A 24,374-nucleotide genomic window follows, 5' to 3' on the forward strand; every position below is an offset into this window, starting at 1 on the left:
AAATAAACTTAACTATACTTGACTTAAACTTTCAAAAATCCAAAAAGAACTAACTCATTCAAACCATTTTTAGGCCTTTGTGCCTTTCAAACTTAAATTTTATTAAAACGAACACACTCATTTTGAAATTTATAGCACAAACTACGAGGTTTTGATCCCTCATTTATATGTTGGTACGTAGGAACAAGTCCTAAGGTCTTGTCAAACACAAAAATATAATTAGTGAATTATTTTCTCATCCCCCCATTCTATTTGTTTGTAAACATCACTTTGTACAAAATACATATGCACACAAAAAGGGCTCCCTAGGAGTACCCAAGACACTTTGGGTGCTAACACCTTCCCTCTGTGTAACCAACCCCCTTACCTGTGATCTCTGATTTTTATTAGTTTTTATTTGAAAACTTCTTACTAATTGGGTTTTGTTCGTACTTTTTCCCTTTTCCCTTGGAAACAATAAAAGCGCGGTGGCGACTCTTGTTAATTGATCTCTAGCTTGTCAATAGCTTGATGATCATGAATTTCCCGCTACAGAAATTAAGTGGCGACTCTGCTGGGGAGTAGTATCCAGTGGGTTTAGCCTACTTTTTGTGTGAATATATTTGTATATATGTGATGTTTGTATATATGTATGTGTGATATAATCTGCTTGTTGTGCTTGGTGATCTCTGAGTGGTGAGATAAGTTCTAACCCGAACTTGAGTGCAATTAAGATAGGAGGATGGTATAGTCATGTTCGACTTGTGTGGAGTAGTCCTTAACAAGTTGGCTTGAGATCCATCTGCTCAGTGGAGACTCCTTTGGATTTGGAAATGTCACACAAGTATTTGTGGTTAGGCATTACTATTTCTAATTGGGTATGAGAAGCTGAGGACCTTAGAACACCTAACCCATCTTGGCCTATTTAGGAAGTAGTGTGGAAACTATTCAGGTGTAGACTTGATAACAGTTGTTACGCGATACTGCACTCAGGCGAGTTTCTCTTGAGAATATTATGGGTCGATGAGTCAGTCATCTTAACCTATAATATCCGATAGATGAAATTACGACTCTGGGAACTTTTTAGAACATGATCTACAGGTTTTTATCCTTTGTTCACTCCTCTGGGATGGTTCTTACCCAGACTCCATGCTCGTAACTTGCAACAAACCCTTGATTCTTGGTTGATCCAATCAAGTCTTGTCAATATCAATGGAACTTGGGTGTTGATAAGGTGAAAACCATAATCCACCAAAATGGATGATTGATCTTGACAATGATTTGATTCATCCATTGACCTTTGTTTTCCTTGTCTGTGATCCCTTTCTTATGATTGTTGTATTCATGCATTTCATGCGCATCATAACATTCATCACACAAAATTTCAAGGAACTAAGATGTCATTTACAAATATTTTTAGACCATGGATTATGGACGAAGGAACACTAAGAAGTACAGTTTCAGATGTCCCGACTTGAAATAGTTAAGAAAGCTAGCACCTTTTGTATTAGATCCCTTGGACTTCAAACAACGTCATGGGAAGCTTCTGTCCATTTTGTATGCTGATGTAGTTGAAGGACTCTTGAGTGTATTGGTGCAGTTATATGATCCTTTCTACCATTGTTTCACTTTCCCAGATTTTCAGCTTGTTCCTACCTTGGAGGAGTATTCTCATCTTTTGGGGATGCCTATTTCTAGTAGAGTACCTTTTAGTGGATTGGAGGAGATTCCCCAATCTAGTATTATTGCTGAAGCTCTTCACTTGAAGAAGTCTGAGATAAAGGCTCATTGGGTGAAGAAAGGAGGGTTATTTGGGTTGCCATCTGTTTTCCTTATCAAGGAAGCTACCACTTTTGCTCAAGCTGGTAGTGTGGATGCTTTTGAAGCTATATTTGTGTTGCTCATCTATGGATTAGCTTTGTTACCTAACATTGACGGTTTTGTTGATGTTAACGCCATTAGACATTTCTTGATTGGGAATCTTGTGCCTACTTTTTTGGGTGATATGTATTTCTATTTGCATTTAAGGAATTCTAAAGGTGGTGGAACGATTGTCTGTTGCATTCCTCTTCTGTACAAGTGGTTTATTTCGCACTTGCCTCAGACACCTGCTTTTGTGGAGAACAAACAATGTCTAAGGTGGTCTCAGAGACTTATGTCTCTCACTAATGATGATATAGTTTGGTATGATCCGTCCTTAAGCAGTGTGGAGATTATTGATAGTTGTGGTGAATTCTCTAATGTGCCTCTCATTGGTACACAAGGAGGAATTAACTACAACCCTGCTTTGGCTCATCGTCAACTTGGGTTCCCCTTAAGAGACAAACCTAATAACATGTTATTAGAAGGTCTTTTATATCAAGAGGGTAAAGATCCCCAACATTTGAAGCAGAAGATTGTGCACGCTTGGCATAATGTGCATAGGAAAGGAAGATCTGAGCTTGGTCCGTGCAATTGTGTAGCTTTGGAAGCTTACACTCTTTGGGTGAAGAAGAGAGATTTGGAGTTGAAGATGCCTTATCCTTGTGAAATACATATGTCTATGGTTGTGGTTGAGCCATTAACTCTCCCTAACCAAGATGTAGAGGAATTGGAAGACGCGCTCATCAAGATGAAGCAAGAGAAGGATATGTAGAAATAGCATTTCCATGCTTTGAGAAAGAAGCATGAAGAGTTGCAGTTGGAGTCTAAGGACAAAGATGCACTGATTGAGCTACTTGAAGACCGAGTGACGAAGAGATAGAGAGAGCCAGAGATTTCATCTTCTAGCATGCCTCAACCTTCCGTTGCTTGGAAGAAGATTGTTGACCAGTTTGTCCTCGAGAAGACTCAGATGAAGGCTTCTTTTGAGACCGAGATTCGTCGCATTCGAAGGAAGTACGCACCTTCAGCTAGATCTTCCGACATTGTTATTAGGGATCCTTAGGATGACTAGTCTCCTTTTCTCTTGTATTTTTCATTTGGTTTCTGAAATTGTACTCAGTGTAATCCTTCCAATTTATATAAATAAAAAGAGATTTTTGGTCATATCAAATTATTGCAATTGCCATTTCAATTTTATATATTTGCAAATGATATAATAAGTTCCTTGGAAAATAAAAATAATCAAGCATTGCATTTCATGCATCATTTGCATAAGCAGGTTTTTGCCAGGTGTCTGATATAATAAGTTTCTTCTGTGCTTTAGCCAAGCTGACTCACCGGTACAACACCAGAGCTAATCGTCCAAAGATCATGGAACACCTTGAGCAAGAGAACCGAGACTTGAAAAAGGAGATTGCCCGGCTGACTGCCATGATGGAGTTAGTTCTTGCTGCCCATTGCGAAGCTTCTCCAACTCCTGCAATTCCTCCCGCGAGGACTGTCATTTCGGAAGTGGTTACCTCTACTGTGCCTGCTGCCACCGCCCACTTCGCTCCAAATCTACCTTCTGGATTCCCTTGGGGAATGCCACCTAATTTTGTGCCAGAAGGTTTCGCTCCCACTTTTGCTTCCATGCCGGCATCTAGCTCGGTCATGTTTGTGCTGCCTCCAGTTGTGCACACTTTGCCGCGTGTAGAAGACACCATTTATCATTCTGAGCCGTCTGAGAAGATGGACGAAATGAAGGATCAATTTCTTGAGCTGCGCATGGAATTGAAAACGTTGAGAGGCAAAGATCTGTTTGGGATGAGTGTTGCTGAACTGTGCTTAGTGTCCAATGTGAAAATCCCGGTGAAATTCAAAGTGCCTGACTTTGAAAAGTATAAAGGGAACTCTTGTCTACTCAGTCATCTTGTGATGTATGCCCGCAAGATGTCAACTCAAACAGATAATGACCAGTTACTGATTCACTATTTCCAGGATAGCCTGACAGGTGTTGCGCTCCGTTGGTATATGGGGTTAGATAGTGCAAGCATCCTCACTTTCAATGACCTAGGTGAGGCTTTCGTGAAACAGTACAAGTACAACGTGGATATGGAGCCGGAAGGACCAGCTGAGGTCCATGTCTCAAAAAGATAAGGAGACATTCAAAGAGTACGCCTAGCGTTGGAGGGAGCTGGCTGCCCAGATCACTCCTCCTTTGGAGGAGAAGGAGATGACAAAAATCTTTCTAAAAACCCTAAGTTCATTTTACTATGAACATATGATTGCCAGTGCCCCCAGTGATTTTACCGAAATGGTAAATATGGGGATGAGACTTGAAGTAGGGGTCCGTGAAGGACGATTGTCGAAAGATATGGCGTCGACTAGCAAGAAGTATGGGAGTAGTTTCAGCAAGAGGAAGGATAATGAGACCAATGCAATTTCCAATGGGAGGCAGAGGAGGCCTCAAGTAAGAAGAAATCCACCACCCCGTCAACATCATCATCATCAAGTATCTTCCGTCATTCTAGTATTTTCCCATCAGCAAGCGACACCAATTCAACAACAACAACAGTATCAAATCAACATCAACAACAACAACCACAACAAAGAATAAACACCTACAACAATAACAATTCCAACAATAATCATCACCAGCAACAGAATTTTGAGAGAAAGAAGGTCTCTTTTGACCCTATTCCTATGACGTATGCAGAACTGTACCCATCTTTAGTCCTCAAGAATTTGATTCAACCGAGGAACCCGCCGCAGATCCCAGAACCATTTCCGTGGTGGTATAAACCCGAATTTTGTTGTGCTTTTCACCAGGGTGCACCTGGGCACGATATTGAGAACTATTATCCACTGAAATATGAGGTGCAAAAGCTTATGAAGAGTGTCATGGTGTCTTTTGAAGACCGCGCGCCTAATGTGAAAGCAAATCCTTTCCCCGCTCATAGGAATTCTTCAGTGAACATGGTGGATGGGTGTCCAGGTGAATTCAAAGTTTTCGATGTCCGGTTTATCTGAAGATCTTTGCTGCAAATGCATAAAGATATTTGTTTGGTGAGTGACTGTGAACATGACCATGTTGGTTATGATATCTGTAGTGTGAACCCAAGGGGGTGCGTTATGGTGAAAAGGGACATCCAACGTCAGATGGATGAAGGCATGATCCATATTGTTCAATCTCGTCATATAGACGATGATGTCAATGTCATTATTCCCGTTTTCAAACAACCAGAGCGGTTGGTGATTCCGTATGATAGCAGCAGTAGCCAAAGCGTCAGCAATAAATCAGTTTTGCCATTGGTAATACGGTTAGCGGGCCCAGTCCCGTATGCATCTGATAAGGTTATACCGTATCAATACAATGCTATGATGATGGAGAATGGTCAAGAGGTCCCGTTGCCTACGACCAGTTAAGTGGTAAGCATTGCAGATGTTATGAAGGTGACCCGCAGTGGTCGAGTTTTTGGACCAGTGATCCCGGAGAATAAAGAAGAAATAGTTGTTGGTAAGAAGGACGAGGTGCCTAGTCTAGATCCTGTGGGCTGCTCAAGGGATAAGTCTGGTGAATCCAAGAATTTGAAATCCAATAGTGATGATGATGAGGTACTCTGACTGATCAAGAGGAGTGAATTTAACATGGTTGAGCAGTTGCTCCAGACCCCCTCAAAGATTTTCGTGTTGTTTCTACTTTTGAATTCTGAAGCGCACAGAGAAGCACTCCAGAGAGTTCTTGAACAGACGTACATGGAGCAAGATGTTACTGTGGCTCAGTTTGATCACATTGTGGCTAATAACACTTCATGCAACAATTTGAGCTTTTGTGATGAAGAACTCCCCAAGGAGGGAAGAAATCACAATCTGGCTTTGCATATTTCGATGAATTGCAAAGAAGATGCTTTGTCAAACGTGCTAGTTGACATTGGGTCGTCACTTAATGTGCTTCCAAAGTCAACATTATTGAAGTTATCTTATCAAGGAGCTCCCATGAGGTACAGTGGGGTAATTGTCAAAGCCTTTGATGGCTCGTGCAAGACAGTCATTGGAGAAGTGGACCTTCCAGTCAAGATAGGTCCGAGTGATTTTCAGATTACTTTCCAGGTAATGGATATTCACCCGGCCTACAACTATTTGTTGGGAAGGCCATGGATTCATGAAGCAGGAGTCGTTACTTCCACTCTGCATCAGAAGCTCAAATTTGTCAAGAATGGCAAGTTGCTGATTGTAGGAGGTGAGAAAGCATTGTTGGTTAGCCATTTGTCAGCTTTCTCATATGTGGAAGCTGAGGACGAGGGTGGAACTCCGTTCCAAGCCTTATCTATTGCTGCTGAGAAGAGAGTTGGGCCACCTATGTCCTCTCTGAAAGATGCACAGAAGATCGTTGAAGAAGGCCCTATTGATCAGTGGGGGCGTGTGGTAGAGGTCGCCGACAACAAAGGAAGAACTCGTTTGGGGTTCTAGAAGGGGTCGTCAACCGTTAGATCTGAAGAGATGCAACTCAGCTTCCATAACGGAGGGTTCATTCATGGGAATGAACAACACTTAGCTGTTGTGCTAGAGGACAATGAAGAGGAAGATTGCACCAACTTTGTGACGCATGGACAGACATGCAAAAATTGGATTGCTATTGATATTCCTGTTATTTTGCATCGATCTAAGTAATTGCTTTTTATATTTTAAAATCCTTATCGTATGCCTAAGGGAGAAGTGAACATTGTTTGGGCATTTTAAATTGATCATTAATAAAATTAATTATATTCATTCACATCTTTGATGTTTATTTTTACTTTTTGCTTATTTTTGAAAATGGTAATCACAAAAAACATAATAAACAATATAATTGTCCATCTGCATGATATTTGGTCACAAATTCACTTATCTAAAATCAAAATATCAAATCATTATGCAGGTTGGTTTCTAACCCAATTGAATACAATGATCCTTCTCCTCCTTCAAATTTTGAATTTCCTGTGTTTGAAGCCGAAGAGGAAAGTGATGTAGAAGTGAGTGATGAATTGTCTCGTCTTCTTGAGCAAGATGAAAAGATTATTCAGCCGTTTGAAGAGCAGATTGAGTTAGTCAACTTGGGTTCCAAAGATGATGTGAAGGAAGTCAAGATTGGGTCTCGATTGTGTCCAGATGCTAAGAAGGGGTTGATTGATCTTCTTCGAGAGTATTCAGATGTGTTTGCTTGGTCCTATCAAGACATGCCTGGGTTGGATTCTGATATTGTGGAGCATAGATTTTCGTTGAAGCCAGAATGTCCGCCAGTCAAGAAAAAATTAAGAAGAACGCATCCTAATATGGCTGGGAAGATTAAAGAGGAAGTTCAGAAGCAGATTGATGTCGGTTCCCTTGTGACTGTTGAGTATCCATAATGGGTGGCCAATATTGTGCATGTGCCAAAGAAAGATGGAAAAGTCTGCATGTGTGTTGACAATAGAGATTTGAGTAAAGCCAGTCCGAAAGATGATTTCCCTCTGCCACACATTGATATGTTGGTAGACAATACTGCTAAATTCAAAGTCTTTTCGTTTATGGATGGATTTTCCGGGTATAATCAAATCAAGATGGCACCCGAGGATATGGAGAAGACCACATTCATTACACCCTAGGGAACATTCTGTTATAGAGTGATGCCTTTCAGTCTAAAGAATGCTGGTGCGACTTACCAGAGAGCAATGACTACTCTTTTTCAAGATATGATGCATAAAGAGATTGAAGTTTATGTCGATGACATGATTGCTAAGTCGATTAATGAAGAAGAACATGTTAAGCATTTGTTGAAGCTATTCCAGCGTTTGAGGAAGTATAAACTCTGCTTGAATCCCAATAAGTGTACTTTTGGTGTTCGTTCTGGTAAACTGTTGGGGTTTATTGGCAGCGAGAAGGGTATTAAACTTGAACGTGCCAAGGTCAAAGCAATACAAGAGATGCCTGCGCCCAAAACTGAGAAGCAAGTCAGAGGTTTTCTTGGTCGCTTGAATTATATTTCCAGTTTCATTTCCCACATGACTGCCACATGTGCGCCTATATTCAAGCTTCTTCGGAAAGATCAGTCTTGTGATTGGACCGAAGACTGCCAGAAAGTTTTTGACAGTATCAAGGAATATCTGCTTGAGCCTCCGATTTTGTCTCCATCTGTTGAAGGAAGACCGTTGATCATGTATTTGACTGTGCTAGAAGATAGTATGGGTTGTGTTCTTGGTCAGCAAGATGAGACTGGGAAGAAAGAATTTGCAATCTACTACCTCAGTAAGAAATTCACCGACTGTGAGACTCGGTATTCAATGCTTGAGAAGACTTATTGCGCATTGGCTTAGGCTCCTAAGCGTCTGTGTTGGTATATGTTAAATCATACCACTTGGTTGATATCCAAAATGGATCCAATCAAGTATATATTTGAGAAGCCTGCTTTTACTGGGAGGATTGCCCGTTGGCAGATGTTGTTGTCAAAGTATGATATCGAATACCGATCTCAGAAAGCGATCAAATGTAGTATCTTGGCTGACCATTTGGCTCACCAACCAATTGAAGATTATCAATCAGTGCAGTATGATTTTTCGGATGAAGAGATTTTGTACTTGAAAATGAAGGATTGTGATGAACCATTGCTAGAAGAAGGGCCAGAACCTGGTTCCCGTTGAGGCATGGTATTTGATGGAGCTGTTAATCAATATGGAAATGGCATTGGTGCAGTGATTATAACTCCTCAAGGCACGCATCTACCATTTACAGCTAGATTGACTTTCAAGTGTACAAACAACATGGCAGAATATGAAGCTTGCATTATGGGGCTTGAGGAGGCCATGAATCTCAGAATCAAGTATTTGGATGTCTTCGGTGATTCAGCTTTGGTGTGAATCAAATCAAAGGAGAATGGGAGACAAATCAACCCGGTTTGGTACCATATAGAGATTACGCTAGGAGGATTTCAACTTTCTTAACAAAGGTTAAGTTCCATCATATCCCGCAAGATGAGAACCGGATGGCAGATGCTCTTGCAATGTTGGCATCAATGATTGTAGTGAAGTATTGGAATGAAGTTCCTAATTTATCTGTGATGCGTCTTGAAAGGCCAGCTCATGTGTCTGCTATTAAAGAGATTAAAGACGAGAAGCCATGGTATTATGACATCAAATGTTTCCTCCAAAGTCAGATTTACCCGTCTGCGGCATCTTTGAAAGATAAGAAGACTTTGAGAAGATTAGCCTGTAATTTCTACTTGAACAGTGACATACTGTACAAGAGAAACTTCGACATGGTTTTTCTCAGATGTGTGGATAGACACGAAGCAGACTTGTTGATGACTGAAGTGCATGAAGGCTCCTTTGGTACTCATTCCAATGGATATGCAATGGAAAAGAAGATGTTGCGAGCAGGTTACTATTGGCTAACAATGGAATCTGACTGTTGTAAGTTTGTGAAGAAATGCCACAAGTGTCAAATTTATGCTAATAAGATTCATGTTCCTCCGACATTATTTAATGTTATATCTTCCCCATAGCCCTTCTCCACATGGGGAATTGATATGATTGGGATGATTGAGCCCAAAGCTTTGAATGGACATCGTTTCATTTTGATGGCAATTGATTACTTCACAAAATGGGTTAAAGCGGCATCATATGCAAATGTAACCTAGCAAGTTGTTGTAAGGTTTATCAAGAATCAGATCATATGCCGTTATGGTGTGCCAAGTAAGATCATTACTGACAATGGGTCAAACTTGAATAACAATATGGTGGAAGCTCTTTGCAAAGACTTCAAGATTGCACCTCATAATTCTTCTCCCTATAGACCTAAGACGAATGGGGATGTTAAAGCTGCGAACAAAAACATCAAGAAGATCATTCAAAAGATGGTTGTCACTTATAAGGATTGGCATGAGATGCTCCCATTTGCTTTGCATGGGTATCGTACATCCGTCCACACTTCAATAGGGGCAACCCCTTTCTCTCTTGTTTATGGTATGGAAGCAGTGCTCCCCGTAGAGGTTGAGATTCCTTCGTTGCGTGTGCTCATGGACGCCAAGTTGACTGAAGCTGAATGGTGTCAGACCAGGTTTGACCAGTTGAATTTAATTGAAGAGAAGAGATTGATTGCCATGTGTCATGGTCAGTTATATCAGCAGAGAATGAAGAAAGCTTTTGATAAGAAGGTCAAATCTCGTGTGTTCAGAGAAGGTGACCTTGTGCTCAAGAAGATTTTATCGTTCAAGCCAGATTGCAGAGCAAAATGGACTCCCAATTATGAAGGCCCATATGTTGTTAAGAGAGCCTTTTCAGGCGGTGCATTGATTCTTACAACTAAGGATGGTGAAGAGTTCACTCGTCCTGTGAACGCAGATGCAGTCAAGAAATACTTCGCCTCAAAATAAAAGAATAGCTCGCTAAGTTGAAAACCCAAAAGGGAGGCTTAGGCAAAAATAAGCGTCTCGGTTGATTGAAAACCCGAAAGGGCGATCCAGGAAAAAATTAGAGACATAAAAACAGAAGAAAAAAAATCCCAATAAGTTGAGTACCCCACCTTGGGGCAACTTATGCAAAAATGAGGGATTATGGCAAGTAACTACATCCTGTTGATCTTCAGTGATTTTGAAGACTTGTTTGAGCACAAGGGTTGACATCGATTCATCTTTAGCAGCGGTCAAGAGTACAGTGGATATCAAGATTTGGTAGAACGAATAAGGACCATTTGTATTAAATGTAACCATTTTCCAATATAAATTACCATTTTCAACTTTGTAAAATCTATGGAGTCTTGTCATTTACAGACTACCATTCCAATAAATAAAGTTGAGCTTTTATCCAAATTGTTTCTACTCTTATTTTACTTCAGCCAATAGTTTTAAATTTTATTATGATCATTTTAAAATTAAATTTTTAAATGAAAATCAAATTTTCTTAAATATATAAAAGCAAAAACTTTTCCAAAGCAAGTAACAGTAATATCAACATCATTTCAGTAAGAAGCAAGTTCTTAAGTGCAAAGCATCTGAGGTTCCCCCAAGTAGTAACTCTTCGGGTATCTCTAGTCATCAGTGTTGACTCATTTCCTCAGCAGAGTGTTGTTGTCCCTAGCTAGCGGATTCAGTTCCCCGGTGGAGTGTTTGTTTCCCCAGTGGAGCTTCTTTCTTTTTTCCCAGCTGAGTTGGTTGATTCATATACTTTGTGGCTTATTGTTTTCCAGTAAAGTCGCCAAGATGTTTGTACATCCTAGTGGAGTTTCTTTCTCCATCTCCAACAGAGTTTCGGCCTTCCCAACGAAGTTCGTTTTTCCTCAACAGGTGGATCGTCATCAGAAGATGTTTGATCTCTCCACAGTAGATCGCTTTGGTGTCTCCACTAATTGTCGCATCTTTGCTCCCAGACAGAGTTTCCTCCTGGTTTCTGAGCAGCTTTTTGATTCTTCCCTAGTAGGGTTGCCTCCCATTTTTATGGTGTTAGCCTAAAATTCCTTACGGTTTGGGTATTTTATCCTCAACAAATCTCTTTCCCCAGCCAGGGTTGAGCCTTTGGGATGTGGATCTCTCTGTTCTCCAATAGTTTGTCTCCATGATTTGTTGATTGCCCGAGGATTGTACCAGTGGTTCAATTTCTTTGCGACACCTTTATATCCTTTGTGATCATTTTGTCAGTATAATCACCATATATACATACGTGTATACATTCATATAAATTCATGATTTGCATATCCTGCATCTTGATATCTGATTTGTTTTGGATTTTCATTCTCTGTTATGGTGGTACTTTATCCCCATACCGAATCCGGTGTCTATCCTCTTTCAATTATAGAGTGTCAGCCCCTAAGCAGAAAAGACTCTAACCTTTCTCTATTTCCCCACTGAGTTTGTTTCGTCACGGATGATTGTTATTTCAATTTCTTCTCCAGCAAATTTTCTGGATGGAATTACTCACCTTGAGTTATGTCCTCATTGGGTTGAGTCTTGATTGACCGTTTTCTTTCTAGCTCTTACCTAGATAGATATCTTGGTCCCCTAAGAGTCTATTACCTAGTAACTGGTAATAATCTTCTTAGTTTGTGGTTTGTTACTTCTTGCCCAATACCCAACAAAAGTACCATTTTTCTCATGGATCTATCCCTTGAAAAGTAAATCCTTAATATGTTCATCCTAACCGGTGACAGATATCTTTTCTTCCCCTGTGGAGTCTATCCTTGATATGTTCACTTTAATCAGTGACAAATATTCTCTTCTTTGGTATTCTACCCAGTAAAAAGGTAGTTGTAATTCCTATTTTGGTTCCTCAAAAAGTTAATCCTTGATATGTTCATCTTAATCGATGACACGTTTTCTTCTCCTTGTTGGTCTTCTACCCAGTAACCGGTAGTTGTAAATCCTACTTTTTCTTGTGCAGAGTTAATCCTTGATATGTTCATTTTAACCGGTGACGGATTTTCTCTTCTTGGGTATTCTATCCAGTAACTGATAGATGTAATCCCTACTTTTTATTCCCCTTTTTAGAGTCTATCCTTGATATGTTCACTTTAACCGGTGACGAATTTTCTCTTTGATTGGTCTTCTACCCAGTAACCGGTAGTTGTAAATCCTACATTGTCCCCTCGCAGAGTAAATCCTTGATATGTTCATCCTAACCGGTGACGGATTTTTTCTCTTCGACGGTTTTCTGTCCAGTTTTTGATAGATGTAATTCCCCCTTTTGTTGTTCAGTTGGTATATCCTTGATATGTTCATCCTAACCGATGACGGGTATTCTCCTTGACAGCCCCAGGAAAGTCTATCCTTGATATGTTCATCTTAACCGATGACAGATTTTCTTCCCTGTCGAGATTATCCTTGATATGTTCATCCTAACCAATGACAGATACTCTCACCCTTTGGTGTTCTGCCCAGTAACTGGTAGTTGTAAATCTTATTTTTTGCAAATTTTCCCAACAAGGCTATTCTTACCCAGTAACCGGTAATGAATATTCCCTCCTGGCTTTTCCTCAACGAGTCATCCTTGATATGTTCATCCTAATCGATGACAGATGTTCTCCCTATCAGATCATTATTATCTCCTTACCCAGTAACAGGTAGTAGATAATAGATTTCTGCTTCTCCTTTGTTGAAGTGTAACGCTTCCCCAGTCGAGTTGAGTGTGCGTTTTCCTTATGTGAAATCGTTGTTCCCCTGCATGAGTTGAATACTTTAGTTTTATCCTGACTTATTCGTATTCCCCTGCAAGGTGTCGTTGTTTTTTCCCGACTGAGTCTTTCCATTTTGTATGGATTTCCTCGAGTCCCCCAGTAATTTTAAATCGTAGCCTGGCCTACGCATATATTATTTTTATCAACCCAGAGTCTCTGTCTCCCCAGCGAGTTTTCCTTATAGAATGCATTATTCTCCTGCGGACTTTCGGTCTCTCTGATTTCTTTTTCCTTTATGGCAATATTTCCTCACAAAGAATTAACTTTGGCATTCATATCATATGCATCATAAGGTCTCTTAGGGACCAAAATTTGTTTCTCCATTTGTTATTTAAGCCCATTCTACTGAGTCGAGCCGAAAATTTTAACCTTCTCCTCCTCAGTTAGAATGTCCTTAAATACGGTCAGTTGTAAGACCCCAATTTTGACCCTAAGATCCCTCATGCAATTTCATCATAAGCATTAGCATTGGGATCATACCTTGGCATCCTCCTTACCCCTCTTTCATTGGGTTTGTTTTGGGAGAGATCACCAAGCATTTCATGATTATATCATACTTGTATATTATCATTTCACAAACCAAAATACCAAAAATATGTCTTTGTAGTTGTCTAACTCTTTTGTAGGTAGGGCATTATCTCCTTGATTCATTGATCACATCTAGGGTTTGAGACCCTCATGAACAAAGAGCACAATCAAGAACTAATTCAAGAATGGTTATGAGCATCATATATGAGTTCCAATGTTCTCTACATGTCATATTGATCAAGTTTACTTCAAGAGTTTGAGGGTGATTTGCCTTGGTAGCCCTAGTTTGACTGGGTATCTTGAGTAACTTCTCCAACAAGCTATCTCACCAATTGATCAAATTTCTCAAGGGAAACTTCAAATTTCATCATATTATGCATATATGATCTACCATGAGCCAGGAAAGTCAAGAGAATTGGAAATTAGCAAGTTGGTTGATGGTGGTTGGCTAGATGGATTCATCTGATCAAAACTCGGTCTCCCTATACCCTATCTCCTACAATTTTCACCATATTAAAATGATTCCAAGAGAAAACTTACTATAAATGAAATTATTAACAACTTTCATGTTGAGACCTAGAGCTAGTTTTGCATGCAAAACCACTTTCTATGTTGAAACATTATAGGTCATTTTGTCTAAACCCTAACTTGAAAGGCAACTTCCCAAGGCCATAACTTGCTCAATTTTTATGAGATGAAATATTTCCAAGTTGAACAATCAAATTCAATGTTTCTAATTAAACTTTGATGTTTGGAGTGGGAGCAAATTCATCTTATTTGAACATGTGATATGAGGCTACACTATAGGTCACTTTTGACCTATACCATTGATCAAGTGATTTTTCCAAACTTCAAAAATGCATAACTCTATCATTTCAAATCCAAATGACATGAAATTGGTAACCATTTTTAAGGGCTCTGAGAGAGCTACAACTTTGATGAAGACACTTTTCTCATTTGAAGCTCCAATAAAAAGTTAAGCAATGTTGAACATTGAGACATATGGCTTGACACTTAGAAAAAATTTGAGATGTCAAATCTTTCCAAACTTCTACCTCAAATATATCCAAGTTCCATGCTCCAAATGAAAACATGTTCAACATCAAACTTGTTCCTCTTGATCTCACTATTCCAAAGAGCTAAAATTCATGCATTTTGGATGAGAATTGCATAGGCTGCGCATGGCTTAAACAGGCTGATATCATTTGGCATGGATCAATCTTGAAGCGACAATGCACATGTACCTTGCAATCCAATCCATCTTCAAAGCATATGAACTTCAAATTTGGACTATCAACTATCATTTCATGGGCCTATGCGTGCCCATGTATCATCCATCTTCATTTTTCCAAAATTGGAAAGTGGAAAGAGTGTGCAAATATCATTTGATTTCTCTATAAATTGAGGCCCTTATGCTCAGAATTAACACACACATTGCGCCAGCTTTGAATCTCCATTAAAAACCCTTCACACTAAGAGGATAACCCTGGTAAATTCATTTGAATTTGAGCTTGAATCTCCACTGTTTTGGAATTCAATTCTCCAAGAATCCATTGTTTCTAAGCCTTTCCATTCCTCTTCTGCAAGCAATTAATGTGAAGCCAAGCATGATTCATATCAAGATCTAGCAACCTCAGACCTCCATTGAAGGTAATATGCAGAAATTTAAACTCTTCGATTCTCCTTGATTCTTGCCCAATTCCATTTATTCTTGAGTTGTCTGAAGTCCTACCAATGTAGGCAAGAAGATTGAGTTGCTTTGAGACCAAATCGAAGCAACTCAGATCATGAACCTCATTTTTCAATTCCACATATCTCTCAATATAGTTGGAATTGGATGAATTAGAGGTGATATTCGTGCTCAATGATGTTTTCTCTTTAAAATCATGTCCCTGTTTTGCATTTTGGTGATGGTTCATGTTGACCAGTCCAATGAAGCTCACCGAAGAAGACAACCGGAGCTCTGGCTTCGGTGATGATGTGTCTTGAGTCTGAACCGTGTGATCCATGTTCCACGTTCTAATCATAGCCGTTCCTTGTGATTACTCATGTTGCAGCGCGTTTGACTAAGGTGTACATGGAAAGCGCGTTTTGGATCATCAGATCTGCCACCTCAATTAATGAGGGAGATCTGATGGTCCACGTATTTTTGAATTTCTGAAATTTCATTTTAATTCCATTTTCTTCAAAAATTCATAATAAATTTAAAATTGATCCAAAAAAATATGAGACTTTCACCAAAAAAATTTAAATATTTTTCTCTTTCATATTCTGAATTAAAATTATTTTTTGGATCATTATTAATATTTTTCCTGAATTAATTGATTTTTAGTTTGTTTTTAATTGATTAAAAATATTTTTAAGTGTTCAAAAATTATGAAATTTTTTCTTCAAGGTCCTTTGACCTTGTTTAACCTATGATAAATCTCATGGCCATTTATTTGGTGTTTTGATGAGATTTTAGGATTTGGACAAAACATATTTAAATTTAATGCATTATTTTACTATTTTTAATTGAATAAATGTCATTTTAATTGTGTTGACCATTTGGATTGACTTAATTGAGTTTCTTATTTGTTGTTGGGCCTTGATCAAGGTTGATTTGACTTTGTCAAGTTAATATCATTGGATTTAAGGGATTGATGGAATGTACATTCCATCTCCCAAAATGGATGAATAATATTAATTTGGTAAAAGTCCTCCTTTGACCAATTTGTGATCTCATTCATCCCCTTATCATTCATATAATTCCCCTTCTTCATTCATTCATTTTCAATTGGCCAATGACATCTCAAAGTCCTAATGCTAGTTGATTGAAAGATTAACATGAGTATGGATGAGATTAGGCCACACCTTTGCATAATTTGTGTGTGTGGTATGTTTAAATGAGCATAGTTCATAATACTATGTCTCCAACATGCATTAACACCAAAAGTCTATTGCCCGACCTCAAATAGTTGTGACTTCTACATAAGTCCAATTACAATTGCTTAACATAGCGTTAAATTTGTGACATAAAAGGCATAAGCATTCTAGTTAGTGAGATTGTAAGTCTCCCCTCTTCCATGGTATTGTATGGAAACTTGGCATTCTTTCCTTCCTTTGGAAGATGTTTTGGTTCAAGGATCCATGCTTGTGGCAAGTGGGTTGAGTGTTCTCCAAAGAATGTCTAGAAATAAAAAAAAAAGCAAAACAAAACTAACTACTAACTTTTACTTTCAAGCTTTTACTTTTAATGCAATTTACCTTTAGTATTCTATTATCATTTTCCATTATACATATCATTCTAATTGTTTATGTTAATGTAATTTTCCCTTTTGTCCATTTAGACCATATTGTGTGATAGTATTTTGTTTGTGTATACCTTGTTTGCTTGTTTGGTCCTTGACCATGAATACACTTAATAATAACAAAAAACCCTAAAAGACTTTTGAGTGGACTGTTGTTTTGATCTCCCCCAATTGGACTTAGAACTTAGGCAACCCTCTTTTGCTAATGGACTTGGCCAATGCCAATTTGTTGAAGAACCAAGTACTTGCAATTTGAAATTTATCTGATACATCATTCAAGATCTCTCCAGTTCATCTGCAACATTGATCATTGTTAAGTTGTTATGTTGAACCTGTGACTTGTGGAATTCATCTGCTACATAGGCTATTTTAAAGAAGATCATGAAGTGGATAAGCTTGGATGAGGCCATATTTATTTGATGCCTTTGCTCTTCAAGATTGATATAATTGTGCATTTGTGTGTTGTTTGATTCTAAAATTCCAAGGGAATTCTGGGTTTCTATTGACATACTTTTCTATTGGATTGCTCCCATTTGGTCAAATCTTTTCAACTTCAAACTTTTAAATTTTTGTGCATAGGGTAGTCTCTTCATCTTCTCCCCATTTCTTTAATTTCAAAATCTCTCCCTCCATTTTCAAAACCTTCTTTGTGTGAACTACTTTTGTTCTAAACTTAGATCACTTTTGCAAATGATGGAAACTTTGACCTTATGCCATTGCATTTTTAAACTTATTTCCTTAAATCAAACTTGTAAATAAACTTAACTACACTTGACTTAAACGTTTAAAAAGCCAAAAAGAACTAACTCATGCAAACCATTTTTAGGCTTTTGTGCCTTTCAAACTTAAATTTTATTAAAACCAACACACTCATTTTGAAATTTATAGCACGAACTACGAGGTTTTGATCCCTCATTTATATGTTGGTACGTAGGCACAAGTCTGAAGGTCTTGTCAAACACAAAAATATAATTAATGAATTCTTTTCTCATCCCACATTCTATTTGTTTGTAAACATCACTTTGTATAAAATACATATGCACACAAAAAGGGCTCCCTAGGACTACCTAGAACACTTTGGGTGCTAACACCTTTCCTCTCTGTAACCAACCCCCTTACCTGTGATCTCTGATTTTTATTAGTTTTTATTTGAAAACTTCTTACTAATTGGGTTTTGTTCGTACTTTTTTCCTTTTCCCTTGGAAACAATAAAAGTGCGGTGGTGACTCTTGTTAATTGATCTCTAGCTTTTCAATAGCTTGATGATCATGAATTTCCCGCTACAGGTATCAACCTACTTTTGAAGTTCCTGTGGCTCAACCTGTGATATCAGTACCACCTCTCGTGGTTCATGTTGTTACTTATGTCGAAGAACCTATTTTTCACACTGACCAAAGCGATATTGTTGGTGTTTATGAAAGAATGGACGAATTCCGTGATCAGTTTCAGGCTATGCAAAAAGAGATTAAAGCTTTGAGGGGGAAAGATTTGTTTTGGAGGAATGCTCATGATTTGTGTTTAGTTCCTAATGTGAATATTACACATAAGTTCAAGGTTCCAGGTTTCAAAAAGTATAAAGGCAACTCTTGTCCTCTGAGTCATCTGGTGATGTACTCTTATAAGATGTCGACTCAAACTGACAACCATTAATTACAAATCCACTACTTTCAAGACAGTTTGAATGGTGCCACTCTGAAAAGGTATATGGGGCTAAATAGCACTCAGATTCGAATATTCAATGACCTAGGTGAGGCGTTCATTCATCAGTACAAGTACAATGTCGACATGGCACCGGACATGGATCAACTTTGTGCTATGTCCCAATAGGATAAAGAAAATTTCAAGGAATACACGCAAAGATGGTGCAAGATCAATGCACAGGTTAGTACTCTGTTGGAAGAAAAGGAAATGAAAAAACTATTTTTGAAGACGTTAAGTCTGTTCTATTATGATAGAATGGTTCCAAGCGCGCCTAGTGACTTTACTGAAATGGTAAATATGGGCTTGAGATTAGAAGAATGTGTCTGTGAAGGAAGATTGAAAGAAGGTGGTTCGGCCGACAATTTCAAAAAGTATGGGAGTGGGTTACCCAAGAAGAAGGAACACAATGCAAACACCATCTCGCAAGAGAAACATATGAGGCTTCCGAGGAACAGTCAGCGTCATCATCATGTGGCATTTGTAACTCCAATTATTAATTCTTCTTTGATTGCTCAAGTATTACCGAGTTATCAACCACATTTTCAGCAACGAATGAATCAACATAATCATACCTGGAGGCCCTCACAATTTGATTCAATTGTAATTACATATACATAATTATTTCCCTCTTTGATTCATAAAAACCTAGTACAAACAAGAATTCCCCCAACTGTTCCGAAAGAGCTTCTATTGTGGTATAAACCCGATCAACATTGTGCATTCCACCAAGGAGCATCTGGCCATGATATTGAGAATTGTTTCGCTTTATAATCTTAGGTGAGAAGGTTAATAGAAAGTGGTATCTTGTCATTTGAAGACTCTAGTCCCAATGTACAAGCTAATCTTTTGCCCAAACATGGCATTGCAACTGTGAATATGGTCGAAGGATGTCAAAGAAAGTACCGAGTTTTTGACGTCAATCTAATCAGAAGATCCTTGGTTGAAATGCACGTAACTTTATGTGAGTTAAGATATTATGAGAATGACCATGCTTCTTGCCATGTTTTTTCAACAGATCTCCGAGGCTGTGTTGGTGTGAAAAGATACTTACAAGAAATGCTGGATCAAAACCTTATTCAGGTTATAAGGGATAGAAATAAGGATGAGCATGAGATGAACGTCATAGTTCCCCATTTTAATCTCCCAGAATCGGTTGTGATTGCTTATGATGGTCAAAAGACTCATGTTTCTCCGTTGGTTATTCGTTTGGCGGGTCCTACGCCTTACGAGTCTGATAAAGTTGTGCCTTACAAGTATAATGCTACTATGGTGGAAGATGATAAAGAGGTTCCTATTACTTCTCTTTCTTCTGTTGTGAACATCGTCGATGTAACTGGTGTGACCCGAAGTGGTTGGGTATTTGTTGTTGCAACTCCTAAGAGAACTGAAGATGTTGTGATAGAGAAATCAACTCAAGAGAAAACTCCTATCATGCCTGGCGAATCCAACAGTGTGAATCAGAATGTTGATTAAGATGAAATGCTGAAATTGATTAAGAATTGTGATTTCAATGTGTTATATCAGTTGTTGCACACTCCGTCCAAGATATCTGTCCTATCTTTGCTAATGAGTTTAGAAGCTCATCAAGAGGCTTTGTAGAAGGTCCTATAGCAGGTCTATGCGGACCATGATGTAATGATTGATCAATTTGATGGCATTGTGGCCAATATTACCGCGTGTAACAATCTGAGATTCAGTGATGAAGAGTTTCTCGAGCAGGGGAGGAACCACAATTTGGCTCTACATATCTCTATGAATTGTCAGGAATATGCCATGTCCAATGTGCTAATGGATATCAGTTCTTCTTTGAATGCTCTGCCTAACTCCACGTTGTCTAAACTTTCTTATCAAGGTACTCCGATGAGGTTCAATAGAGTTGTTTTGAAAGTGTTTGATGGCTCAAGGAAGACTGTAATTGGGGAAGTTGATATCCCAATAAAGATAGGTACGTGATTATTTCAGATCACTTTTTAAGTGAAGGATATTCATCTCGCCTATAGTTATATCTTAGGACGTATCTGGATTCATGAGGCTGGGGAAGTTACATCAACTCTCCATCAGAAGTTGAAGTTTGTGAAGAATGGAAAGTTAGTGATCTTGGGTGGTGAGCAGGCCATGTTGATGAGACATTTCTCTTTATTTCCATACATTGATGTCGACGAAGCTGAGGGAATTTAGTTTCAAGATCTTTTTGTTGATAATATTGATGTTAAGAAGAATGATGAATCCATGTCATCCTTGAAGGATGCCCACTTTGTGTTGAAGAATGGTCAATCTGCTAGATGGAAACAAATTGTTGAGCTTGCTGAGAACAAGAACATAGATGATTTGGGATTTTCACCTGGTGCAACCCAGAGAGATTTGAAGCGAATTTAGGATGTGTTTCACAATGCTAACTTTATGCATTCCAAAGATCAGTCTGTTGTTGCAATTGTAGAAGATGATGAAGAGCAAGGAGTGCCAAACTTTGTGACACGTGGATCGATGTGCCAAAACTGGATTGTTGTTGATGTTCCTTCTGTTATTCACTTACCGAATTAATATGTTTTTTTTTTGTTATTTTCAAAATACTTTCATAATGCCCAAGGTGAAAGTGGATCTATGGGGGCTTTGTTTCAGATTTTTCATTATCATGAATAAAATGTTATTTCGGTTGTCCATATTATGTTTTTCCTTTTTGATTTTTCTAGAAAAATGGTAAAATATAAAACCAAGATAATAATCACTTTTATATATGTATCACAATATGCGTTTATTTGTTCATGTTCTAAAATCAAGCATAAAATTATTGTGCAGATTAATTGTTAAACCCATTGAAAACAATGACCCTATGCCCTCTCCCAATATTGAATTTCCTGTGTTCGAAATGGAAGAAGAGGATGATGAAGAGATTCCCAATGATATTTCTCATTTGCTTGTGCACGAAGAAAAGACCATTCATCCTCATAAATAGCCATTAGAAGTGATTAATTTGGGCTCTGAAGAGAAAAAGAAAGAAGTCAAGATTGGGGCACTACTTTGTCCAGATGTTAAGAAGAGGATCATAGAGCTTCTTAGAGAATATGTGGATGTGTTTTCTTGGTCTTATCAAGATATTCCAGGTCTTGATACTGATGTTGTGGAGCATCGATTTCCTTTGAAGCCAGAATGTTCGCCGATTACGCAGAAGATGAGAAGAACTCACCCTGATATTGTTGCCAGGGTTGATGTTGGATTCCTTGTTACTGTAGAGTATCCTCAATGGGTGGCCAATATTTTACCAATTCCAAAGAAAGGTGGTAAAGTTAGGATGTATATTGATTATAAGGACATGAACAAAGCTAATCTGAAGGATGATTTTCCTCTACCAACATTGACATGTTAGTAGATAATACAACTAAGTTCAATGTCTTCTCCTTTATGGATGGTTTTTCCGATTATAATCAGATCAAGATGGCGCCCGAGGACATGGAAAAAACAACATTTATTACACCCTGGGGAACATTCTGATATAGAGTGATGCCTTTCAGTTTAAAGAATGTTGGTGCAACCTACCAAAGAGCCATGACTAGGCTTTTCCATGACATGATGCACAAAGAGATAGAAGTCTATGTCGATGATATGATTGCTAAGTCGAAGATTGAAGAATATCCTGTTGAGTATTTATTGAAGTTGTTTAAGCGATTGAGAAAGTTTAAACTCCAATTGAATCCTAATAAAAGTACTTTTGGTGTCCGTTCAGGAAAGTTGTTGGGTTTCATTGTCATCTAGAAAGGTATTTAAGTAGATCCTGATAAAGTCAGAGCTATTCCGGATATGCCTGCACCAGGGACAGAAAAGCAAGTCAGAGGGTTCCTTTGGCGTCTAAATTACATATCCATTTTTATATCTCACATGACTGCCACGTTTGGGCCATTTCTCAAGCTTCTCCGTAAAGATCAAGGTTATGTTTGGACAGAAGATTGCCAGAAAGCTTTTGAAAACATCAAGGAGTATCTTCTTGAACCTCATATCTTGTCTCCTCTAGTGGAAGGAAAACCATTGATTATGTATTTGACTGTGTTAGAAGAGTCCATGGGTTGTGTGCTTGGACAACAAGATGAAACTGGTAGAAATGAGCATGCCATCTACTATCTGAGTAAGAAGTTTACAGACTGTGAGTCTCGGTATTCCACGTTTGAAAAGACTTATTATGCTTTAACCTAGGTTTCCAAACGTTTAGGCCAGTATATGATCAATCATACCACTTGGTTGATATCCAAAATAGATCCAATCAAGTATATTTTTGAAAATCATGCTTTGACTGAATATGATACTGAGTATCGTACTCAGAAAGCGATTAAAGGAAGTATTCTTTAAGATTGTTAGGCTCACTATCCATTCGATGATTACCAATTCATAAGTTTGACTTCCGTGATGATGATGATGTTATGTACTTAAAAGCTAAAGATTGCGATGAACAGTTTCCTGAAGAAGGACTAGAACCTGGATCCCGGTGGGGTCTAGTGTTTGATGGAGTTGTTAATGCTTATGGTAACGTGATTGGGGAAATGACTGTTACTCCTTAGGTTTCGCATATCCCTTTCACTGTAAGATTGATATTTGATTGTACGAATAATATGGCAGAATATGAGGCTGGTATCATGGGTCTTGAAGAAGCCATTGATTCGAGAATTAAAATCCTTGATGTGTATGGAGATTAAGCCTTGGTGATTAATAATATTAAAGGAGAATGGGAGACTCGTCACCCTGGTTTGATTCCTCACAAAGATTATGCAAGGAGGTTGTCGACTTTCTTTAATAAAATAGAGTTTCATCATATACCTCGCGAAGAGAATCAAATGACGAACACTCTGGCTATGTTGTCTTCTATGTATAAAGTAAATCATTGGAATGACGCGCCCATTATTACGATTATTCGCCTTAATAGTCCTGCTCCCATATTTGCAGCAGAAGAAGTCACAAATAATAAGCCTTGGTATTATAACATTAAATGTTTCCACCAAAGTCAGGAGTACTCGCTTGGGGCTACCAACAAAGATAAGAAGACTTTGAGAATACTAGATGGAAATTTCTTTCTAAATGAAGATGTGTTGTACAAGAGAAACTTTGACATGGTCTTGCTCAGATGCATGGATAGACACGAATCAAACCTGTTAATGCAAAAAGTTCATGAAGGTTCCTTTGGTAGTCATGCCAATAGGCATGAATGCCTAAAAATATGTTAAGGGTAGGTTACTATTGGATGACAATGGAATCTGATTATTGTAAATATTTGAAGAAGGGCCATAAATGCCAGGTTTATGCTGAAGAGATTCATGTGCCTATGACACTTCTCAATGTTATCTCATTCCTATGGAATTTCTCTATGTGGGGGATCGATATGATTGGCATGATTGAACCCAAAGCTTCAAACATACATCGTTTCATTCTGGTAGCCATTGATTACTTCACCAAATGAGTGGAAGCAACATCTTATGCTAATGTGACCAAACATGTCGTGGTCAGATTTATCAGGAATCAGATTATTTCTTGATATGGTGTTCCAAGATCATTACTAACAATAATAAGATGATGAAAGAGTTATGTGGTGACTTCAGGACTGAACATCATAACTCTTCTCCTTACAGACCTAAGATGAATGAGGCTGTTGAAGTTGCGAATAAGAATATTAAGAAAATTGTCCAGAAGATGGTTATGACATATAAAGATTGGCATGAGATGCTCCCGTTTGCTTTGCATGGATACCGTACATCCGTTCGTACTTCAACAGGGGCACCCCTTTTCTCTCTTGTGTATGGTATGGAAGCAGTGCTCCCTGTAGAGGTTGAGATCCAATCAATGAGAGTCTTGGTGGAAGTAAATTTTTCTGAG

Source organism: Lathyrus oleraceus, chromosome 2, assembly GCF_024323335.1.
Source record: "Lathyrus oleraceus cultivar Zhongwan6 chromosome 2, CAAS_Psat_ZW6_1.0, whole genome shotgun sequence".
In the NCBI taxonomy this organism is placed as follows: domain Eukaryota; kingdom Viridiplantae; phylum Streptophyta; class Magnoliopsida; order Fabales; family Fabaceae; genus Lathyrus; species Lathyrus oleraceus.